Source organism: Melospiza georgiana, chromosome 1 (genome assembly GCF_028018845.1).
Source record: "Melospiza georgiana isolate bMelGeo1 chromosome 1, bMelGeo1.pri, whole genome shotgun sequence".
NCBI lineage: Eukaryota > Metazoa > Chordata > Aves > Passeriformes > Passerellidae > Melospiza > Melospiza georgiana.
In genome coordinates this window covers 152,197,477-152,219,115 of record NC_080430.1, presented here as the reverse complement: position 1 = coordinate 152,219,115, position 21,639 = coordinate 152,197,477, and positions in this window count along the sequence as shown.

Below are 21,639 nucleotides of genomic sequence, written 5' to 3'. Positions count from 1 at the left end.
TGTAAACATTGATTATCTGCTGCTGTGGAATGCAACAGGTGGATCTGTGATTGGCCCATGTTGGATGTTTGTAATTAATGGCCAATCACAGCCCAGCTGGGTCGGACAGAGAGACCGAGACAGAGCCTTTGTTATCATCCTTTCTTTTTCTATCCTTAGCTTAGCTAGCCTTCTGAGGAGAACCTTTTCTTCTATTCTTTTAGTATAATTTTAATGTAATATATATCATAAAATAATAAATCAATTCTTCTGAAATATGGAGTCAGATCTCTGTCTGTTCCCTCAACCGAAAACCTCTGTGAACACTGTCACAATGTTCTTGTAGAATTTCCTGAGCATCAGTTCCTGCCCATTCCTTCTTGTCCCATTGCTGGGCCTCACTGAGCAGAGCCTGGTCTCTCTCTGATCCCTCCCTGCAGACAGGGACAGACAGGGATGAGGTCTCCTCTCAATTGCCTCTTTTCAAGGCTAAAAAATTATGCTCATGGCAATTAGACCAGTAGCTAAGATTAGATTTAATATCCCACTCCTCAATGTCCCCCCAGTCCCAAAATCAATCTTTCCATCCCTTAGGCATCATCTTTTCCATGCTCAGAACAGAACACCCACTCCAGTACACCTGATACCTCTCCTATCTATTTGGAAGTGTTTCCTCTGCCCCCTCTAATTTTGGGGCACATTTAAATGATCCAGAGCAGCCAATGCATCTAAAATCTGCATGATTTGGCTCAGAAGCAGCAGCTAAATTTAGTCTGTACTGTGAAAGTGTAGAAAGGAGACAATCTCAGGGTAGATATCCAGTTATTTTACAGCTTTTTGAGTCATCCATGTGGAAGCAGCAGCAGCAGCTGAGTGACATGGAGTGATGCAAACACTGCAGCGGAAAGACCCCAGTGCTAACAACAGCTCACATGTGTGGAGGGTCTTTCACTATCCAGCTTCAAAAGGGATCAAAAAGAAGTAAAGCAGCTCCTAGGAGTGCTTCATCCACCCCTTCAGTGATGTGGAAGAAAGGCTGGATGGACAGATTCCCGAAACATCCCCAAGCAGGCTTTGGAGGACATTCCTACTCAACAGCGATGAAAGAAAACCTGGAGTGACACCAAAGCCTGAGCTGGCGAGCTCTGGAATAACTTTTCTCACCTGAATAGGTCCAGAAGAAGTTGAGACAGAGCTTTAAATAAAGATATTTGAAAATGAGTGGCTTCCAAAACTTTCCTCAGCTATGCAGTCTGGTGATGTGTCTGAGCACAGCTGGGAATGGACCCCAAATCTGGATGTGAACCAGGGCCTGGTCAATATTCCTTGGTTATGTTTCATTTCTTACCTCTTTCTTTACTTTTTGTCATGAGAAGATAATGTCTGGTGTTCATGAGCACAGCTAGACTTCTGATCTCACTCCAGCGAACAAAATAAGTCAATTTTCTCAATATGTGTAAACTTGAGATGAAGCAAAGCAAGACACAACCCTACCAAATAATGGATATGCCTAGCAATCTGAAGTTTCTGCTCCTATGTAGTTACTTAATACCCAAAAATCTCCACAATTATTCTTTCAGGAGAGGCAGCCAAACAGTGCTGCACGTTGCAAATTATTCCAAGACAAAGATGTTTTCTAGGTAATTACTGCTATTTAAATTACCCTGCATGTGCAGCATGAGTGGCAGATATTAAAATGAAGAGATGACTTAATAAGTTCTAGTTATCCAGATGTGTCATTCTTGTAATAAGATGAAAAAAAAGAGTGTGGTTATATTTCAGACTTACCAGGTGTACAGTAAATAAAATTAGTTTATTGTATTTCAAAATCCTCGTAAGCAATATTGCCCCTGCTAGAATTAAGACAAATGACACCAATAAAATAAGCAGATTAGGATATATTGTTTTTATGTGTTGAATCAAAAGTGTGTGTAACTTGTTGACATGAACATTAAAATTGTTGTGAATTAAAAAATCAACTCCCATTAAAATCTAGTGGAAGGTGTCCCTGCCATGGCAGGGGGGCTGGAACGAGATGATTTTTAAGCTCCTTTTAACCCAAACCATTCTATGATTCTATGAAAATTAATTATTAAAGAGGCAAAATCACAGTGAATGAGAATTGGGCAGCTTTGAGACAATGGAGAAAAGAATTCTTGGTACCTGAGTTTCTGTTAAGGCTGCACAGCAAATATTTTTAAAACAGGGATTTCAGCTGCTACTCAGATACACCATAACTGATCCACTGATAGACCTCAAGCGAAGCAAAGGCCCAGGGAGTAATGGCATTTTAAGACTCTCTCTTTCAGCTAGAGTTGAGAATTGATCTTTTTTGATCAGTCATGAACACAAGAAAAATAGGGGATTGCTCCTGCACCTCTCAGCTGAGGCTGAAGCTGGAGAGTAACCAGACAAGCTGGTTTTATCCCAGTACAATGTGTTTAGATTTGTCTCATTGCAAGGTCAGGTTTTAACAAACAATGACAACAATAGACAGGGAAGGGGATTGTGCCTTGCAAAACACGTTCAGCCAGGCAAGCAGAGCCCTGCTAAAATGGGAAATGCAGTCTTGGATGGCTGGGCAGGGAAACCCTGAGTGGAGACAATTATTAAAGCACCCAGCTTTAAAGCATCTGCTTTAGAGTGTCTGCTCCTGCTGCTCCCCACTGCAGAAGAGGCTGAGAAACAGGAGTGGGCTCAGGCTGAAGGTCTTCACAGGCACGACCTCAAAAACTGGAGGGATCAAAGAGTTTGGAAGAAAAGAGGGATTGGATCATCCATGTTTGGGAGTTGCAAGCTAACCTGCACTCCTCTTTTGGATGTGATGAAAAAATTGTTGGTTTTAGGCAGCGGAATAGGTTATGCAAGACCTGTTGCCAGGTTGTGCATCTGTTTTAGGGATGGTTTGTTAGGACCATGGAAGTAATCAATGAGTGTCTCATTCAACACATACACGGGCATTAAAAGTGAGTTTTCTTCTGCTTTCTCTGTCTGTTTGATGCAACCATGAATGTCAGGGCTAAGAATTTTTAATAGTTTCTTTCAAAAAGCTGGATGCCCTCTTGAGTGGGATTGAATAATCTTCACATATATCTTTACCCAGAGGGATTGAGGACTCCCCATCCATGGAAGTGTCCAAGGCCAGATTGGATGGGGCTTGGAACAACCTGATCTAGTGGAAGGTGTCCCTGCCCATGGAAGGGGGTTGGAACTGGATGATCTTGAAAGTTCCTTGCAATCCAAACCAATCTCTGATTCTATACACGGAATAGCAGCAACATTTCCATTTAATGCACTGCTTTAGAATATATATATATATATATATATATATATATATATATATATATATGCAAATGATATTTTCACAAGAATTTTTTTTTTATCTGAGAAAGTTAAGTTTATAGAATATCAACTATTTTACTCTGAGAAAAAATAAGCAATTTCCTCTGGTTTTCTGCAACATCATATTTGGCTTTTACCCAGGATTTTCAGGACCGTTTGGGTTCCCATCTTTTCCAGAGCTGGAAGTTTGGGTTTCAGGCTCCTCAGAGAGCTTCAGACATGCTTGAAAAAGATTTAGAGGGAAGCCCTTCACAACTTCCTCTAAACTGAGTGTGAGAGTTCCCTTTCCACAGGAGATTAGAGTTTCATTCTATCTCAGAATAATTATCTCTAAAAAGAAAACAGAGGGGATTTTTCAGTGGAATTCCCAGGGAGTTCCAGTTTTGAGCCAAATCTATAGATAGACTCAGTTTATTCTGTGATCAGAAATAAACTGTGAATCTCTCTAGCCAGTATGGAGAATCCCTCAAGACTCTGACTTCATACAGGAGTCCACAGAAATAGATGGGCTGCTCCTCTCAGTTAAATCCTTGGCAGAAATCCCACCCTTATTCCAAAAATGTTTGTAGTGAATCCACCCCTTTCTAGATCCCAGACTTCCCAGGAGGGCAGAACAGATCTGGCTGACAAAAAGTATGTGTGTGTGAACACAACTTTCTTCCATTTTCAGTGTATTTCTTGGTTTAACAAAGGGTGTCACCTCCACATGCAACTTATACCTTGCCTACAACAAGGATGGCAATACTGGGATACCCCATTTGGGCAGGGAAGTTGCTGGATTTGAAATTTGGGGACTACAAGATATGGAGAAGAAAGAAGTCAAACTGAGCAGTGCCATCTGCTTCCCAAATTTAGCAAGAAAGAGAATAGAAGCTTAAAGTCATTGAGGCTGAAAAGAACTCTGAGATCATCAAGTCATTGTGCTCCTAAATCCTCAAGACCTTACAATTTAAGGCTTGAAGCATAAAGAGGGTAGATTTAGGTTAGATATTAGGAGGATGTTTTTCACTGTGAAGGTGGTGAGAGACTGCAACAGGTTGTCCAGTGATGCTCTGGGCCCCCAATCCTACAAATTGCTCAAGGTAAATTGGATTGGGATTGGAGCAACCTGGTCTAGTGTAAGGTGTCCCTAAACTTGGCACAGGGGTCATAACAAGGTGATGTTGAAGGTCCCTTCCAGCCTAAACTGTTCTATGTTCCTATGATTTTATTAATTAAAAACATCACTAATAAGCCCATGAACCCTAACACCTCTGTTCAGAGAGGGTTGCTGGAGGTGGCTCCTCCACACAACCCAATTGTGTGGTGGAGGCAATAGAGCCTGAGCTCTTTCTGCCTGTATTTGTAGTTGGTGCGGGAAAAATTCTCCTCTGAAAACATCCTAGGGCAGCACTGTATGTAAGTTTTGAGGCCCATCTCAGGAGATGAAGACCCAAGATTATGTAATTTATCATGCTGGTGTGGCTCCATGCTCCTCTTGTCCGTGTTGCCTGTGTGCTGTATGCAAGTCTCCTTCTGTGTGCAGGCATTTCCTGGGACAATTCAATTCATAGAATCACAGAATAAATAAATGGTTTGGTTGGAAGGGAGCTTAAATAAAATCTCTTTCCATCCCCCTGACATGGGCAGGGACACCTTCCACTAGACCAGTCTGTTCAAAGCCCCATGCAACTTGGCCCTGAAAGCTGCCAGTGAGGGGAAGGCCACAACTTCAAATTCCTCTGAGTATCCTGAAGCCCTCAGCACTAAAACTATCACCCTCAATGCCTTCTGTTGCTCAGTCCTTCTCTGAGGGCCTCCAGTCCATTTGTTGCCTCCTGGGGAGCTTATTTGTCTCTACCTCAGGCAACAACAATTCTGCTCTCAGTGAAGCCTTGCTCCAGCTCTCAGATTTCTTCAAAAAAAGTGTTGGTAAGGGAAAACTGAACAAATCAACAGGGCCTCAGTTCACCTCCACAAGAACCCCACCTGGCTGATTCTGTCTGCATTAAAAAGTCATGGAATCTTAGAATCAAACCATTCTTTATTCCACGCAGGCAGTGGGCCTGAGTCACGCGGCCATGCCCGTCACGAGCGGCAGAGCCGGGATGGGATGCGGAGGCACAAACCATCCCTCTGTACTGTATGATAATCAACAAAAAATTAGCTGCCTAAGGGAACCAGGAAACTCTGCCATGAATGCAGCAGTTAGAGACTGAGCCTATTTATTTAACAGGTGTCCCCTGAGCTGGGATGCCAGGCTCTGTTTGCCAAATTTGCAGAGAGAGGAAGACAGCTTGAATAAATACGGGCGAGAGGAGAGCAGTCCTGAAGCCATTTTCTTTGTGGATTGTTGTGTTGTTCTGGTTTTTTTTTTTTTTTTTTTTTTTTCCCCAGCAACTTTTTATTGTAAGAAAGTCTATCCTAGTTCTTGGCTGGAAGTATTTAGACAGCAGGAGCTGTGCCAAAAATCCAGTTTCTCTCCTCATAATGGTGCAGAGTCCAGCTCAGCCACAAAGCAAAGTTAGCTCTGCTGGATGGCTTCGTGATTGGTTTGTTTGTTCAGTTTAATTAAAATACAGTATGGGGTACATTTTGGATGAGAAGCCATCCCAGGCTGTCAGGGACCAAGAGCCAACAACAGCTGTGCTGAAATGATCTCCTTCCCCATTCCTGTGCCGTGGAAACACAAGTTTCCGTGTCTGGTGCTGCAGCACCGAGAGGCCTTGGATGGCATCCGATGTCACAGCATGAAACATTCCACACAGAGCATCTGGGTGGTCCTCGTTCAATTTTTGGAGTGTTTTCACACAGTCTGGAGGAAAGGGATAGAGAAGGACATAGAGGAACTGCTGCAGGCATTAATTCCAGTGCAAAGACAAGCAGCTCATAAATGGGTTTTCACAGAAGACACAGAATCACAGAATGGGTCAGGCTGGAAGGGACCACAGTGGGGTTGTCTGGTTCAACCTCTGCTCAAGCTGGGCCATCCCAAGGCACAGGGCACAGGATTGTGTTTCCAGATAGTTCTGTAATGTCTCCACACCCTCTCTGGGATCTCTTCAGGGCTTGGTCACTGCACAGGGAAGAAGTTCTGCCTCATGACCAGGTAGAAGTTCCTGGGCACCAGCTCCTGCCTGTTCCCTTTTTCCCATTTCTGGGCCCCACAGAGCAGACCCTGCTCTATTCTCTGACCCTTCCCTGTAGATATTTTAGGCATTGATAAGTTCTTCTCTCATTTGTCTTTTCTCAGGGCTGAACAGGCCCCACTCGCTCAGCCTGCACTCATCAGAGAGATGCTCCAATCTTTTGGGGATGTTCAGAACAAAGCGAATCCTGAGCCACCTCCTGGCAGATCTTCTCAGGGAACTCTTTTCCCATACATTTCCTGTTGCCTTTCAATCATGCCAGAAAGCCAATGCAAGACAGAGGAACCAGCAGACTCATGGAGAGGGGCCTGCAGCAGCCCTGCCTGACAACACAAGCTGAAGGCAGTGGGTAGAGTAAACAATCTGCTCATCTGGCAAAAAATGCACAGAGAACATCCCAGACAACCACACCAGAAACTCTGTGAGCAGCAGGGGAAAAAAATACTTTGTCCAACCAGATGTTTTGCTTGAGAAAGGGAGAATTTCCAGACACTGTAGAAATTTTCACTGACTGCTCCTTACAAGCTGCAGCAAATATTTACCAGCTGCACTGAGAAATAATCTGATAAATAAACAAGATTACATTCTTTTCACTTAATTTTTGTGTACAAGGCATTGCCCCAGCAATATCAGCTACATAAAGCACACAGATCTGGATGACCACAGCCATCTCCAAGCCATTCCTTGCTGATTTCAGTGATGAACAGGGATGACATTTACATCTTATACAGCCAGGGCAGATAGGTGGGAGATGTTCATCCCCGTGGTAAGACAGAGAGATGTGAAGGTCCTGCTCATTCCTCCATCCTCCAGCAGCTGTGAGCTGAATGAGCACCAGTGTGAGCCAAAATCTGTCTCAGGTGTCACTCGGTGGTGGCTGCAGTGATCAGTGCATGACAGAGGGCAGCTGTCGTAGATATCCTTTTGTGAAAATCCTTTTCTTTAGGATTTTCCCTTCTGAGAAGCTGAGGCCTCAGAAACAAGATGTAAACAATGGTTATCTGCTGCTGTGGAATGCATCAGGTTTTGTCTGTGATTGGGCCATCTTGAATGTTTATAATTAATGGCTGATCAAGGACCAAGCTATCTCAGACAGAGTCCGAGGGAGCTGCCTTTGTTATCATCCTTTTCTATTCTTAGCTTTGCTAGCTTCTGAGGAAAGCGTTCCTTCTAATTCTTTTTAGTATAGTTATAATGTAATATATATATATATATATATCATAAAATAATAAATATAGCCTTCTGAACATGGAGTCAACATTCTCATCTCTCCCTTCACCGGAAAACCCCTGTGACCATTGTCACAGGCAGCTCACTCCAATCCTGCACCACAAACTTTTGTGCCAAGCGTTTTCCATGGTATAAAATTAGATTTTGTCTTTCAGCTTTGATGGGGACACAAGCTTGAAGGACAGGGCTGGATCCCCTCTCTGGAGAGTTTGGAAGAGCCCAGTCCTGCTCTTTAGAGGCTGAGTTCATCCACACATCCATTTTTGCTGCTTCCCATGCTGTGCTGCTCTGAGCAGCCTCTGCCAGCACCTCTGTGGCAAAACCTTCTCCTCTCTAATCCCCCCAAAAACAGCTCCTCATGGGTGACCATGAAATCTTTGCCCACCCTGTCCTGGAAGGACAGAAGCCAGGAGAGGGAAACTGCACCCTGTGCTCCTGCCAGCTCTGATTAAAGCAACAATGATTGAATTATTTGTGTTGCTCCTCCAATTTCTACCCTAAAAACTCATCAAAGCCTGAATTCTTCTTGAACTTTAGAGCAGGGAAGAGAAATGAAGATGTCTCTATAGGAATAGAAAGCTAAAATAGCTGTGTTTCATGGACCTGGCTGGAATGACATTGCCAGTCCCAATCCACAATCTAGTAAAGGGCTCTGTAATTAATTCAAGACACCCAAAGTGTTTTCACACAAATTATCAAGCCTATGGGAGAAGTTTGTGACAGCATTACAAATTCATAGGTCTGGGAGAGAACTCAAGAGGTTGCATAGTTTATTTTCCTGTCCCAAAGCAAGACACAGTATTTCTAGGTCACTGTTGATGGATCTTTGTTTAAACTTTTTTTTTTTTCAAGGCTTCCCATGATGGAGATGTTGCAGGCAATTAATCTCAGTATTCTGCAGTCCTGACCATTGGAAAATCTCTCCTGATATTGCAGAATCACACAATTATTTAGATTGGAAAAGATCTCTGAGACTGAGCCCAACTTTTGACCCATCCTCAGCTCGTCACCCAGCCCAGAGCTCTGAGCGCCATCTCTATTTGCCCCTTGGACACCTCCAGGGATGGGGACTCCACCACCTCCGTGGGCAGCCCCTTCTAATGCTTAACCACCTTTTCCATGAAGAAATTCTTCCTGATGTCCAACCTGAGCCTCTCCTGGCACAATTTGAGGCCGTTTGCTCCTGTTCCCTGGAAGCAGAGCCTGATATCCCCTCCTGTCAGGGAATTTTGCAGAGGCAGAAGGTCCCTCCTGAGCCCCCTTTTTTCCAGGCTGAGCCCTTCCACTTCCATCATCTGCTCAAACAACTCAACACAGCCCAAAACATCTTAACCTTTTCCCCTGGATTTCTTTAAAAAATCCCTTTATAGATTTGAACAGCACTACCATATTCCACTCAGCCCTCTGAAGGAGATAATTATTTCAATATTCCCCCACAGGTAATTTTTTCCTGTTGGCCACTCTTTTGGCTCCCGCTAGGTATTCCTGAAGTAGGACAAATCTCCATTCTGGAAATGGAGTGCCCCACTTTACATAATCTCCTCCAAGTGAGGGGTCCCCAGGGGTGAGCAGAGCATCTCTGCCAGGTTACACAGCCTCGAACTGTGTTCATCTTTCTCATGGCAGCCCAAGATGTTGATTTAGGGGCAGGTTGTGATTCATTACAGCCTCCAGATGTGGGTTTATTTATTTTTATTTTTTTCTGAGAGTTGATGTCTGATCAGTTGTTCCCAGCCCTGAAATTAATTAGGAAATTACTGAAGTTAAACTTCCTGACTAAGGTCATGATGGAATGAAACCAGGCTATAGGGTGAGTGTAGGAACATTTGTTTCCTTGCTATAAATTTTACCATCATGGTCAAGATCTGAATTTTCTTTGGCCAGCCACGGATCTACTGATAACGGGACTTGGGGGGAAAGTAAGAAAGAGGATACAAAGGGAATTTGATCTTTTCTCAGTGGTTTTTCCAGATTATTCTCAATTAGTGACATTGTTTAACCCCAGCCAGCAAAGAAGCCCCACAGAGATGCTCATTTACTCCTCTCTGGTGGGAAGGGGTAGAGAATTGGAAAGGCAAAAGTGAGAAAACTTGTGAGTTGGGATAAAGGCAGTTTAAAAGTTAAAGCAAAAGCCATACACAAGCAAAGAGAGCAAGAGAAGGAATTCATTCCTCACTTCCCATGGCCAGACAAGAGTTCAGCCGTGTCCAGGAGAGCAGGACTCTGCACAAATCCAAACCATAGCCTCACATCAGCTACTGTGAAGAAAATTAATGACCTAAAGTAACACCTTCTCCACCCATTATTCCATAGCATTTACAGCCTGCTCATGTCCCACATTATCCAACACATTGTGTTACCCTTCAGTCCCCTTCCCATCACTTCATATAACACATAGATATCATTCCTCTAATCTATGGAACAATCCTGTAAAATGTTCATAACATGCCCATAAAATGCCCACAAATATCCACAAATGTCCACTGAGCGCACTTAGTCCATGACTTTGGGCTCCAGCTGCGATGGTGGTCACTCAGGAAAGGAAAGGTGATGTGTGGTGTGGAGTTTTTGTGCCCCAAACCCAGTTCACTGCTGCACTTGCTGCTCATAAACCTTGTCCACTGATTTGGGTGGTTCCTGGGGGAATAATTCCTAAAAACATGCACCTCAAAACACAGGTCACAACAATTTTAAGGTATTTCCATTACAATCCCCACCCCTGCTCCTCTTAAGTCAAATTAAAGGGTTTAGTATTGAAATGAGCTCCTGTCTTTGCTCTTAACCCTGCTTGGATTTAACCACAGGCTGCAGCATTTTGGAATGTACCCACTCCAGCTGGAACCATACCCATGAGCTATAATATCTCCACGGTATAGATTTAACCACAGCAACAGTCTCTTTGGACAGATACCTGTTCCAGCACAAGCTGAGGTCCATCCAGGGATGTTTCTGCTCCATCATGGACTTCTCCATGGTCACAAGCTTTGAGGTGCTCCAGTGGCACAACCACTGATGCTTTGGGATGTTCCTTCTCCAGCCTTGAGGGTTATTTTGGCCACAATCCTTTCAGAAATGTAGCACAGAAAAAAACTCGGTCTTGGATCCTTCAGCCTGCTCTGGTGTGGCACAATCACAGGCACAGATGTTTCAGAGTGTCTTTTTCTCTCATGGACTCATCCACAGGTGTCATGATCCGTCCTTACGAATGGGTTTCGTGATGGTTCATGGACTTGATCTCAGGGTGCAAAAAACTGACACGGTACAAGGGGGTTTGCAATGATACACAAAACAAATGCACATTTATTGAATGACCACAGCAAAATGTGATAGAGGGATTAAGGGAGAGAAAAAGATAGAGGGAGAGAGAGAAAAGAGAGAGGAGGGGGGGGGGATAGAGCTACCAAACGTAGAGACGAAGTCCTTTGGTCCAGTCCAGTCGAGGATCTGCTTGTTACATTGGGGAGATCTCAAAATATCTAGCTAACTCAGAGGTTTTTATTGTGATAATTCTATTGAAAATTGTGAGGGGGGGGGGTAACAGAAACAATAAGGAATAGACGTAACAGGTAGTCCATGTTCTCAACAGTAAACAAGAGCCATTATTTTTTTGGTCCAGTGGTCACAACCTGCAGGCAAACATCTTGGTTTGGTCAGCTTGCCTCCCCCACACACCTCCCCCGGGCTGGGGGTTTCAGTCCCAGTCCTTGAAGGAGCAGAGGGGCCTTTTCACACGGGGATGTCATGTCTCAGTCCTTGATGGAGAGGCTCCTTACATCTCAGTCTCTCTGTCATGGTGGTTGTAACACAGGTGAGGGTCTTCTCTGGAAGACCACCCAGAACTCAGGAGAAGTCCAGCCAGGCCAAGAGGTGGGACAGCTCCAAAGGCTGTTGTTGCCAAAAGGGCACAGTGCCCCCTTCATCTTCTCATTGGGCTCAGTGTGGCATACAGCAAACAACACCTGTGAAAACAACAACTTAGCACTGTGCATAGATCTTGAGGCCTTGTTGGCCTGTGACTTTCTCCTTCAGAGCCAGAGATTCTAGATAGGGGGGTCTTCTCTTCAGTGGTCCCCAAATGATGATCGTGAGGCAGATGAGGGATATTTTGGACAGACTCTCATGACAGGTCGTGTTTTCTTTGGCCTGAATTCACTCTGGAAGTCCAGAGTGTCCAGTGAAGCAGCACAGGAGCAGCAGTGACTCCCTGGCCATCTGCCAGGGCAGGCACATCCCTGCTGCTGTTATCAGAGCATTCCCAGGCACGGCACAGGGGTGGGATAAGGAGATAAGAGCAGTGCAAGGAAAGAGAGAAAAGAGCACTGACAAGCACCGGGCTCAAACAGATACTCAGGCAAACACAGGGGCTGCCAATTAACAGCTGGGCAGTAATAACAGCCATAAATTCAATCCAGCACATCCCATCAAACCTGGTGCTGCCTTGAACCCTTCCTTGGGTGCCACCCAGCCACTCACTCTGCCCTGGTGGGAGAAGGCAGCAGAAGGGTAAAAGTGAGAAAAAGAGAGGGTTGTGAAAAAAAAAGACAGTTTAATAGGTAAAGCAAAAACCATGCACATGAGGAAAGGAAAACAAGGAATTAATTCCCTGCTTTCCACGGGCAGGCAGGTGTTCAGCCATCCCCAGGAAATCTGGTGTCTGGAACACACAGCAGTGACTTGGGAAGGCAAACTCCATCACTCTGAATGCCCCCTTTTCCCTATTTTCACCCCTTTATATGCTGAGCATGATGTCACAGGGTCTGGAACCTCCCTTGGCCCATTTGGGGTCAGCTGTCCTGGCTGGGGCCCCTCCCAAACACCTGTGGACCCCCAGCCCAGTCCCTGGTGTGGTGAGGAGCAGAAAATGCTGTGTAAGAATTGCTCAGCAATATGTAAAAATCTCTATGTTATCAACACTGTTTGCATCACAAATCCAAACCACAAGCTCATGAATGCCACTATGAAGAAAATTAAGGGTATCTCAGCCAACACCTGCACAGTTTGGTCTTTAGTTGCTATCCCTGAGACTTTTCACTCCTGATTTTTCTAAACCCTTTCTGAAAAAAATTGTATTTTTAACTCCCATGACAAGTTCCAGGATGTGTGTGAAGGAAGTTCTTTTTGTTTGCATTAAACCTGCTATCTGATCACTTCATTAGTGTCCCTGGGTTGTCATGGCATGAGAAATAATGAATAGCTTTTCCTTACTCAGCCTTTTTGTGCTCCTCATCACTTTGTAGATGGCTGCTGGTGCACAGAATGACTCTCAGCTGCAGTGAGAATCACTATTTAGCCATTCCTCCTATTAAAACTACTCCACTTCTCTGATCATCCTTCTTTTTACCTTTTCTAACTCTACCACATGCTTTTTAATATGGCATGAATGGAAGTCCACACAGTGCCCCAGATTTAGGTTCACCAGGGATTTATGTACACACACACTTTTAAACAGAAGCTCTGTTTCCTAGTAAATTCTAGGATTTTATTCACATATTTTGCTTGTGCTGACCACTGAGATGACACATAAAAGCATTATCTGCAGTGACTTCAAGATCTCTTTCCTGAGGGATCAGTGCTAATTTAGAGAAGCTTATTGTGGATGCAGTTATCACCTTTTCATTTCCCTCCTGGCTGCTCCTTGGCATTAGCTCAGGCTCAGAGGGGTCGTAGTAATATTCTGAGTCACCAAGCATCCTGGTCATCCCCCAAAAAAGGTCTCATGCCCCAGCTGGACCTTCCTAGTTCATTATGTGGGCTCAGATTGAGCAGTTGAAAGGTAGACATGTGCTGGGTGCTTATGTGCATCCTTTTTTATGTCATTAATGGAAGGTGAAACCCAGAGATAAGAGAAGGTGCATCTGTCCACAAAGTCAAAGAAGGTGCCTGTGCCACTTAAAGTCAAAATTGGATCAATTTGGCTGATTTCACTGAGAAGTGGTACTTCTATTACCGCTTTCTCCCAGAGATGGGAGAAATCCCACCATCCTGTGCATTTTCTAGTCCAGAGGCCATTTCTTATGACTGGGGAGCACAGCAGGAACAAGCACAGCAAAATTTCCATGACTCCGAATCATGCGGCTGGCGGGGATCTGCTGTTCCTGGCTCGAATCAAAAGAGGAAAAAAAGCCTCAACATGTATTCCCTCATTTCCTTACAGTGTCAGTCATAGCCTGCAGAGGTGAGAAACTGGCTGTTAGATATTATTCTGTCACCTCTGAGGAGGTAGGAGTGATGTGGAGGAAGAGGGAGCAAAGGAAAGGTCACATTTACCCAGCAGTCGCTCAGCCCCAGCCTGACAACTCAGAACCACTGACTCCTAGACAATTTCATCATCCCACTTTTCCCTCTGAATTCTCCCTCTCCTGTGAGGAATTCAAGATCAGATGGATACTTCTTTGCTCAGCATTCATAAGGTGTCAGCCTTTTTGGCTTCAAAGTTCACTGTTTTCTTCCCTGAGCTCACCAAGTCCTGCAGCACAAGATTTGCTCCTTCCTGGAGGTTCATTATTCAGCCCCAGAGCAAGAAGCCCAATTAGCTGCCACTCCTGGGGATGTCTGTTCTCACTGACACCTTGTCACTAGGGCTGTGACATGATGCCCCTCACCAGCACAGCTTGGCCAAGCTCTTAAGTGCCACCAAGGCCTAGGCAAGGGATACAATGAGATGGACATACAGACCTCCACCAAGCCATGGAGCCATGAACCTCAAGGCTGTTCTGGATCCATTGGGATGAGATGACAGTCCAAGAAGTTCAGGTCCCCTTCCCAAGCTGTCAGAACTGGCATATGAAAGGTCCCCCAGCCATGTTCCAGTTTTATGGCTCATGCTGCTGCATATTTCTGTCTTAAAGACAGCTCCTGAATCACTGATTCCTCTCTGTAGCTGCTGCCAAAAATGGAAGTTCCTTTCTCCATCCATCTCTGATTGCATTTTTGGACCTCCTTGGAGTGGAGAAGCTGAATTCCATCTGTGGCTGTTCTCTGTGACTCTGGGCATTTTTGCACACCCCTCCATGGGGAAAGGACTCAGTGTCTGACATTTCCACAACTCTGACTGTGGAGAACCACACCATGAGGACGAATCTCAGACCTAGAACTTAGAACATGTTTTCATTGCTTTTTTAATAGTCATTTCTATACTTTTGCAATCAGTTTTTTGCTTCTAATTGCAAACAGATGGGGGGGAAAAGTGTATAATACATGTACAGCAAAGCAATGAGTCCTGGTAGATCCAAGGTCTCTTCAATTGTATACACATCCCAAAAAGCATTTGGACAATGCTCTCAGGCACATAGTAACTCTTGAAGAGTAGGACCAGGAGCTGGATTTTGATAATTCTTGTGGGTCCCTTTCAAAGCAGGACATTCTGTGATTCTATGTTTGATTTTTTAAAGAATAATCATCATGTTATTTCCATTTCTGAGCATAAGATCCAGCCATGAATTTTGAAATGCCAACACAAAATCTATCAGTGTTTAAAGGATGTTGAACATCCCTCACTGTCCTGGGTTTTGGTATATTGAGAATCTCAGCTGGGCTATTAATGACCTCGTTTGCTTTTGGAAATTGGGTCTTTTTAGCCAGAATCCCTGCAGCTCAGCAGAAATGCAGCAAGGATGTCCAGGGAAACAACTGTGTTGTTTAGGAACAGAGAGTTGTGTGATTCCTGGGATCAGAGAATCCCCTGAGTTGGAAGGGACCCATGAGGATCATCAAAGTCCAAATGCTGCACAGGGCAACCCCAAGAATCCCACAATGAGCCTGAGAGTGTTGTATAAATACTCATTGAGTTCAGACTTGGTGTTCTGACCACTTCCCTGGGCAGAAGGGCCAGGCCTCAGGGGGAAGAACCTTTTACTAATATCCAACCTAAACATTTCCTGACACAGCTCAGAGCCTGACACTGCTCAGCAGAGAGCAGAGATCTGTACCTGTCCCTCTACTTCCCCCTGTGAAGAGGTTGAAGACTGCAACGAGATCTCCTCAGTCTCCTCTTCTCCAGGCTCAAAAAAACAAATATCCTCAGCCACTTCTCTTATGCCTTCCCTTGCAGACCCTTCACCATCTTCATAATCTCCTTCTGATGCTTTATAAAAGCTTTATAGACTTCTTTTATTGAAATGTGGAATCCTAAAAGGTGACCTGGGTCCAAAACGAGATCCCGGGCTGGGAAAGAGTGTGGAGACATCACAGGATGGAATTCTGGGAGCAGATCAGAGCTCAGGGGAGAGAAAGTGACTGGAGTGTCCCAGAGAGACAGGAGGGGATAAAATCTGCAGAAGTACTTGAGACAGGAAACTGCTAATGGGGAGATTTAGCATCTCCTCCTAACTCTTTCCTGGCAAGAGGCAGTGAGCACCAATCAGTCATGGCATTCATCCCTCCTGTGCCTCTGCATCCCTGCCTGGCAAAAAGGAATGGTGCTGGTCTTTCAGGGACCTCTGCTTGCTCACTTTTCCCCTGATGGAATGCTCTGTCAACAGTCTCAATATGAATCTGAGTGATCTCTTTTCCTTTTCAAACAGACAAGTTCTATTCTCTACCCAGACTGAAACATCACCGAGATACAAGGCAGCAGCAGCACAGAAAATTAACTTAATTTCCAGCCTAAATCCAAAGAAAAAAACCCAGTTACAGCTGTGCAAACCTGAAGATGAGCTCCAGCTTGTGTTAAGACACTGTTTTCTGGTGGTGAAAACTCCCGTGCGCAGAGCTTGCAAGCAGATTTGTATTTCTCACCTTTTCTCTGTCAACAAACACGGAGAAACCTACATCCAGATCTCTCAAAAAGTCAATTTTCCAGGGCTCCACGTTACAGGAACCCAAGTGCATCTACCCGTGGGTGTGTGGACGTAGGTGGTAATTTAAGGGTCTCGCCATGATCAACTCTTCTGAGAAAATTTAAAATACCATGCTGCTGTGGGTGGGGATTGGAGGACCTTCTCCAAGCAAATTAGAAGCTTTTTTTTTTTCAGTGCATGAGTGGGTGGTGAAACTGGGCTCACCTTCGGCAACTTCGATGTAAAAATAAAACTTGTAAGACACTTGAAATCTTCAGAGAGGATTTCAGACCTTCCTGCAGACAAATTAGCAACGAACATCTTATGCATATGTGGAATACACAGAGATACAGAGCTGGCTATTATTAGCACAATATTAATATCTCTGGAGGTTCAAACTTAGAGGTGTTGGCGTGCAGGACACTGCAGACACCGTAAGTGGGACTAGCCAATTTTTATTTTAATTTAATTTGGTTTTAGTTTTTTGTTCCTACTGATTGGCTTTTTGCTTATTCTTCATCCCCGTTACACATTGCCCATCTCACTTTTGGTCCCACACTGACAAACTTTACAAATCTCGATCAGGGTTCCAGATCAATTTTAAGTAAAATAAATAAGTAAATTAGAAGATAATGGAACTGCCAATCTTCTGCTCAGCATCTTGCTGGGAGGGAGAGTCCTTGGGGGTCTGGCCATGGGGACATTTATTTCAGCAGAACTTCTTTAACTCTTGTGCTGGGTGATGTAGACATGGCCCAAGTTCAAACACAGAGCCCACATGGTGGTCAGTTAGAAAGAAAATAGAGGAAATATTGAATCTATAAGCTGCAACTTTAAATAATAACTGAATTCAGTCATTGCTGCATCATTGGCACAGCACACCTTGGGTTAGTCAAGAATCCTTCTCCCATATAACACTGCTATTGGAAGCTATTTTTCCATGAAAAAATTCCAACTATTTGTATTTGAGTCATGGTGAAACAGGTGAATCACTTTTTGCGTGGCGCTGCTTCAGCCTCTTACTGACTAATTTTGATATTTAAAGGTTTAGAATGATAATTTTGAAATATATCAGTGATAAAAGTCATGGCTGAAAGTCATGGTAATGCAAAGAACATGGTAAAAGCAACGTTAATTAATGTTGATTCAATAATAGGCATTTGGCAGAACATGTTTTAGGAATCAGAATTGAATTATAGAAAGTTATCCTTAAAAGGTTCAAATCAAAATTTCAAATCCAGCTTTCTTTCTCCTTTTGGGGATTTTAAACTTTGGACTTAAACTTCCCTTTGAAGACCAAATAAACCAGGAACAAATATTTCTCAGTCACTAGTCAAAATTTAATATGGCTCTAGATCAGTTCCTAAGTGTGGAATGTATTGTCCAACACTCTGGATGAGACTCCCATGCAGCTTTCCTATGTAGAAAATCCCGTGAGAATTAAAAGCAATGCAATGCTGAAAACACAACCCATTCCTCCCTCTTCAGCACAAACCCTCTGCCCATAAAAGTGCAGAAATTCCTTTCTAGTAGAAAAAGCTCAGCCAAGGTGATGTTTGTGCAAGGAGAGGGCTGGGGGAAGACGAGTGGGAAACCAAAGAGCTTGGATTGTGTTTTTGGAGACTCCAATCTTGGAATGGTTTGGATTGGAAGGGACCTTAAAGGGACCTTCAGTTCCATTCCCTGCCATGATCAGGGATGCCTTCCACTATCCCAGATTGCTCCAAGCTGCATCCAACCTGTCCTTGCACACTTCCAGGGATGAGGCAGCCACAGCTTCTCTGGGCACCCTATGCCAGGGCCTCAACACCCTCACAGTAATTTCTTCCTAATATTCCATCTAAATCTTCCCTCTTTCAGCTTAAAGCCACTCCCCCTTGTCCTGTCACATCAAACTCTTGCAAAATAAATCCTTTTTCACCTCTTTTCAAACACTGTAGGGGCTCTAAGGTCTCCCCAGATGCTGGAACCCTGGTAGCTACTGAGAATTTTAGACTTTCTGTGCTGTCAGGCATTGACCACCAAGAGAACACTGCATTTGACCTGAGGGTGTGGAGAAGGCTTCCAAAATTGAACAATAGAACTGAGATTATGGGTGTGGAGTTTGAATAGGAGTGTGTAATATCACATGGTGGAAAACCTAGAGCTTAAGATTTTAGAATATAGTAATATATATAAAGCAAGATGGAGGTTTCAGGGCAGAGGCTGGTCCTTCTTCTTCACCTTTTTCTCCATGGGTTTGGGTGGTTTTGTGTAATTGGATAAAAAGTTCACATTTCGGGCCATGGGAGGTTGGAAATTGGGTTAAAAGTAAAAATAATTTAGGTGTCATTTCTTAATTGGAGAGTTCATCCTTAAAAGGCCTTGTAGAAAGAGGGATAAGTCTCCATTTTTAGTTTATTAGAGTGAAGTGCTGTAGAACTCACTGTCTGTGAGACTGTAATAGAGATAAGAGCTAATAAACATCTGAGTTTGAACAAGAAATGCTGTCTCACACATTTAATCCTGATCCTGGCAAAAAAAGAAGATAAAACTCAACACCCAGAACCTTCTCTTCTCCAGGCTGACCAATCCCAACTCTCTCAGCCTGTCTCCAGAACAGAGAGGTTCTCCATCCCTCTGTTATTCTAATGACATCTCTGGACTGGTCCAAGTCTTTTTTTGGAAGCTCAAAAGCTGAGCACAGCTCCAGGTGGGGTTTCACCAGGGTAGAAGGACAGAATCCCATCCTTTGACCTGCTGGCCACTCTGTTTTAGTTGCAGCCCAGGACACAGCTGGCAAATGACACCTTCAGATTTGTTGGCAGATTGCCTTTCCCAATTTCCAGTTATCCCAATGCTGTTTTAGAAATGGAAATCCCTCAGTGGCACAAGACCCAACATTCTCCATTGCTCAGAGACAATCTGGAAAGTTTGAACTCCACTCTCATTCTGGAGATCATTCTATTCAGCCCAGATGAAATTCCCCCTGGACAGGCTGCTCTCAGTGCTTCTGCCTTATTTTGCATCAGCCCTTGCTGGGATTCCTCCAAACAGCCTTACATTCCTAACCAGCCACTCTTTTTTATTGTATTTTTTAAAATTTAAAGCACAGAGAGAGATGTTTTCCAGCTGGATTTGCAGTTTTTGACGAGTAGAAATGGGCAGGCAATGGGACCATCTTTAATACCTTTGGTCTGCTCTGCTCTTCTTCCTGAGCACACAAATGTCCTGTAGCTATGTGCTAAAGCTGAATGCCCGAGTCTGGCTACCCAAGGTGACTCCCAGCTCTGTGAGGGGAAGATCATTTCAAAGCAAAAGGCTTGCCTAACATTCCTGTGAACTCTAAAGTTTGAAGCCAGAAAGGAGAGGAAAGGCATTTCCTTGAATTTCAATGGACACTCTGCTAAAGCTCCAGAGCTTCTCCTGGAGGATTGTCAAGGTTTGCTGTGCCTTTGAGGTGCAGGAGAACGACAGTGCCTCAGCTTTGTCCCCATAATGTAGCTTCCAGTAAAATCAGTTTGAAATTCAGGCGTGCATGGCATGATAAGGTCTATTTCTCACAGTTTATTTTCCTTCCAGATACATTCCTGGCAAATACAATTAAATAAATCAGCTCCTCCTAACAAAGAGAAGTATCATTAATGAAGGCAGTTACGGCAACTGTAGCAAAAAATGGGATTTCAGAGGTTATTATTTCATTGTTAAAAAACCCAAACAAACAAACCTCAGAAAATACTGGCATAAACAATGTCTCGGTATTTGGGAAGGTGGGGGAAGGTAGGGAAGGAGGAAGCAGAAGATGATACTGACTCCAGAGGACAATAACACAGCTTGGAGGAGGAAATGAGGGACAATATGATGCTGCAGATGGCTTGAAAATTATATTTTTTATTAAACTCCCTTAACTTTAGCTCTGTTATCCTAGGCTGCATCCAAAGCAGTGTGGGCAGGAGGTCAAGGGAGAGGATGCTGTCCCTCTGTTCTGGTGAGACCCCATCTGCAATGCTGCCTCCAGCTCTGGGACACCAGCACAGGAAGGACGTGGAGCTGCTGGAAAGAGTCCAAAGGAGGCATCAGAATGATCAGAGGGATGGAGCAGCTCTGCTGTGAGCAAAGGCTGGGAGAGAATTGGGAATGTTCAGCCTGGAAAAGAGAGGGTTTTGAGATGGCCTAGTGGCAACCTTCATGTACCCAAAGGGAGCTGACAGGAAAGATGGAGAAGAACTTTTTACAAGAACCTGGAGTGACAGGACAAGGGGAAATGTAGATGTAGGTGGGATATTGGGAAGAAATTCTTCCCTGTGTGGGTGGTGAGGCCCTGGCACAGGCTGCCCACAGAAGTTGTGCCTGCCCCATCCTTGGAAGTGTCCAAGGTCAGATTGGACAGGGCTTGGAGCAACCTGGAACAGTGGAAGGTATCTCTGCCCATGGCAGAGGTTAGAATTGGATGATTTTTAAGGTCCTTTTTCCAACCCATTCTATGATTCTAAGTATGAGCATCGCTTAAATACTCCAATATTGTCATTGTCAGTCCCTGTTCCTTGCTAGACTGGGCTGTTTGATTGTACAATTGTCTGTACAATCTGTCCTCATGCATCCAGATGAGACACTCCTGAGGATCAGCCTGGCTCTTCTGTTTTTCTGAGCATGCCGCTACTTGTTTACCTTACCCACCTGGTTTCCAGAAAAATGTCTGGAAAACATTAATCAAAAACCCCAAAAGATGCTCAAGAGCTGTTATTTTCCATGACCTTATACAGACAACTTGGCATGCAGTAAAATAACTGAGCTTGTTTGTTAAAAAAGAAAAATAATTTATTTGTGCTTCCTAAGATAAGTCAGTGATGAAAAAAATTAGGTATAGAAAAGAATTGGAATTGTATTGCTAAGTATGTAAATCACTTTTGAGGTCTCATGCTCCTAAACCAGCAACAATTTAGGATACTTCACATCAGTCACCTAAAAAGTGAGCTGTTCCAAAAAAAAATCAGCACTTTTTAAATGATTGAAAATCCCTTGGACAACCCAGTATAAGTCAAAGTTAGAGGCAGGGGAGACAGCAGGGAGTTTGTTCAGGACAAAAGAAGAGATACAGGCAGAAGAAATGAGGAGCACAATTCATTAATATTTCCTAGGACACAGAAGACTCTTCAGAAGTCAATCTATAACAAAAATATTTTATTTTCATGTGTTGGCAGCTT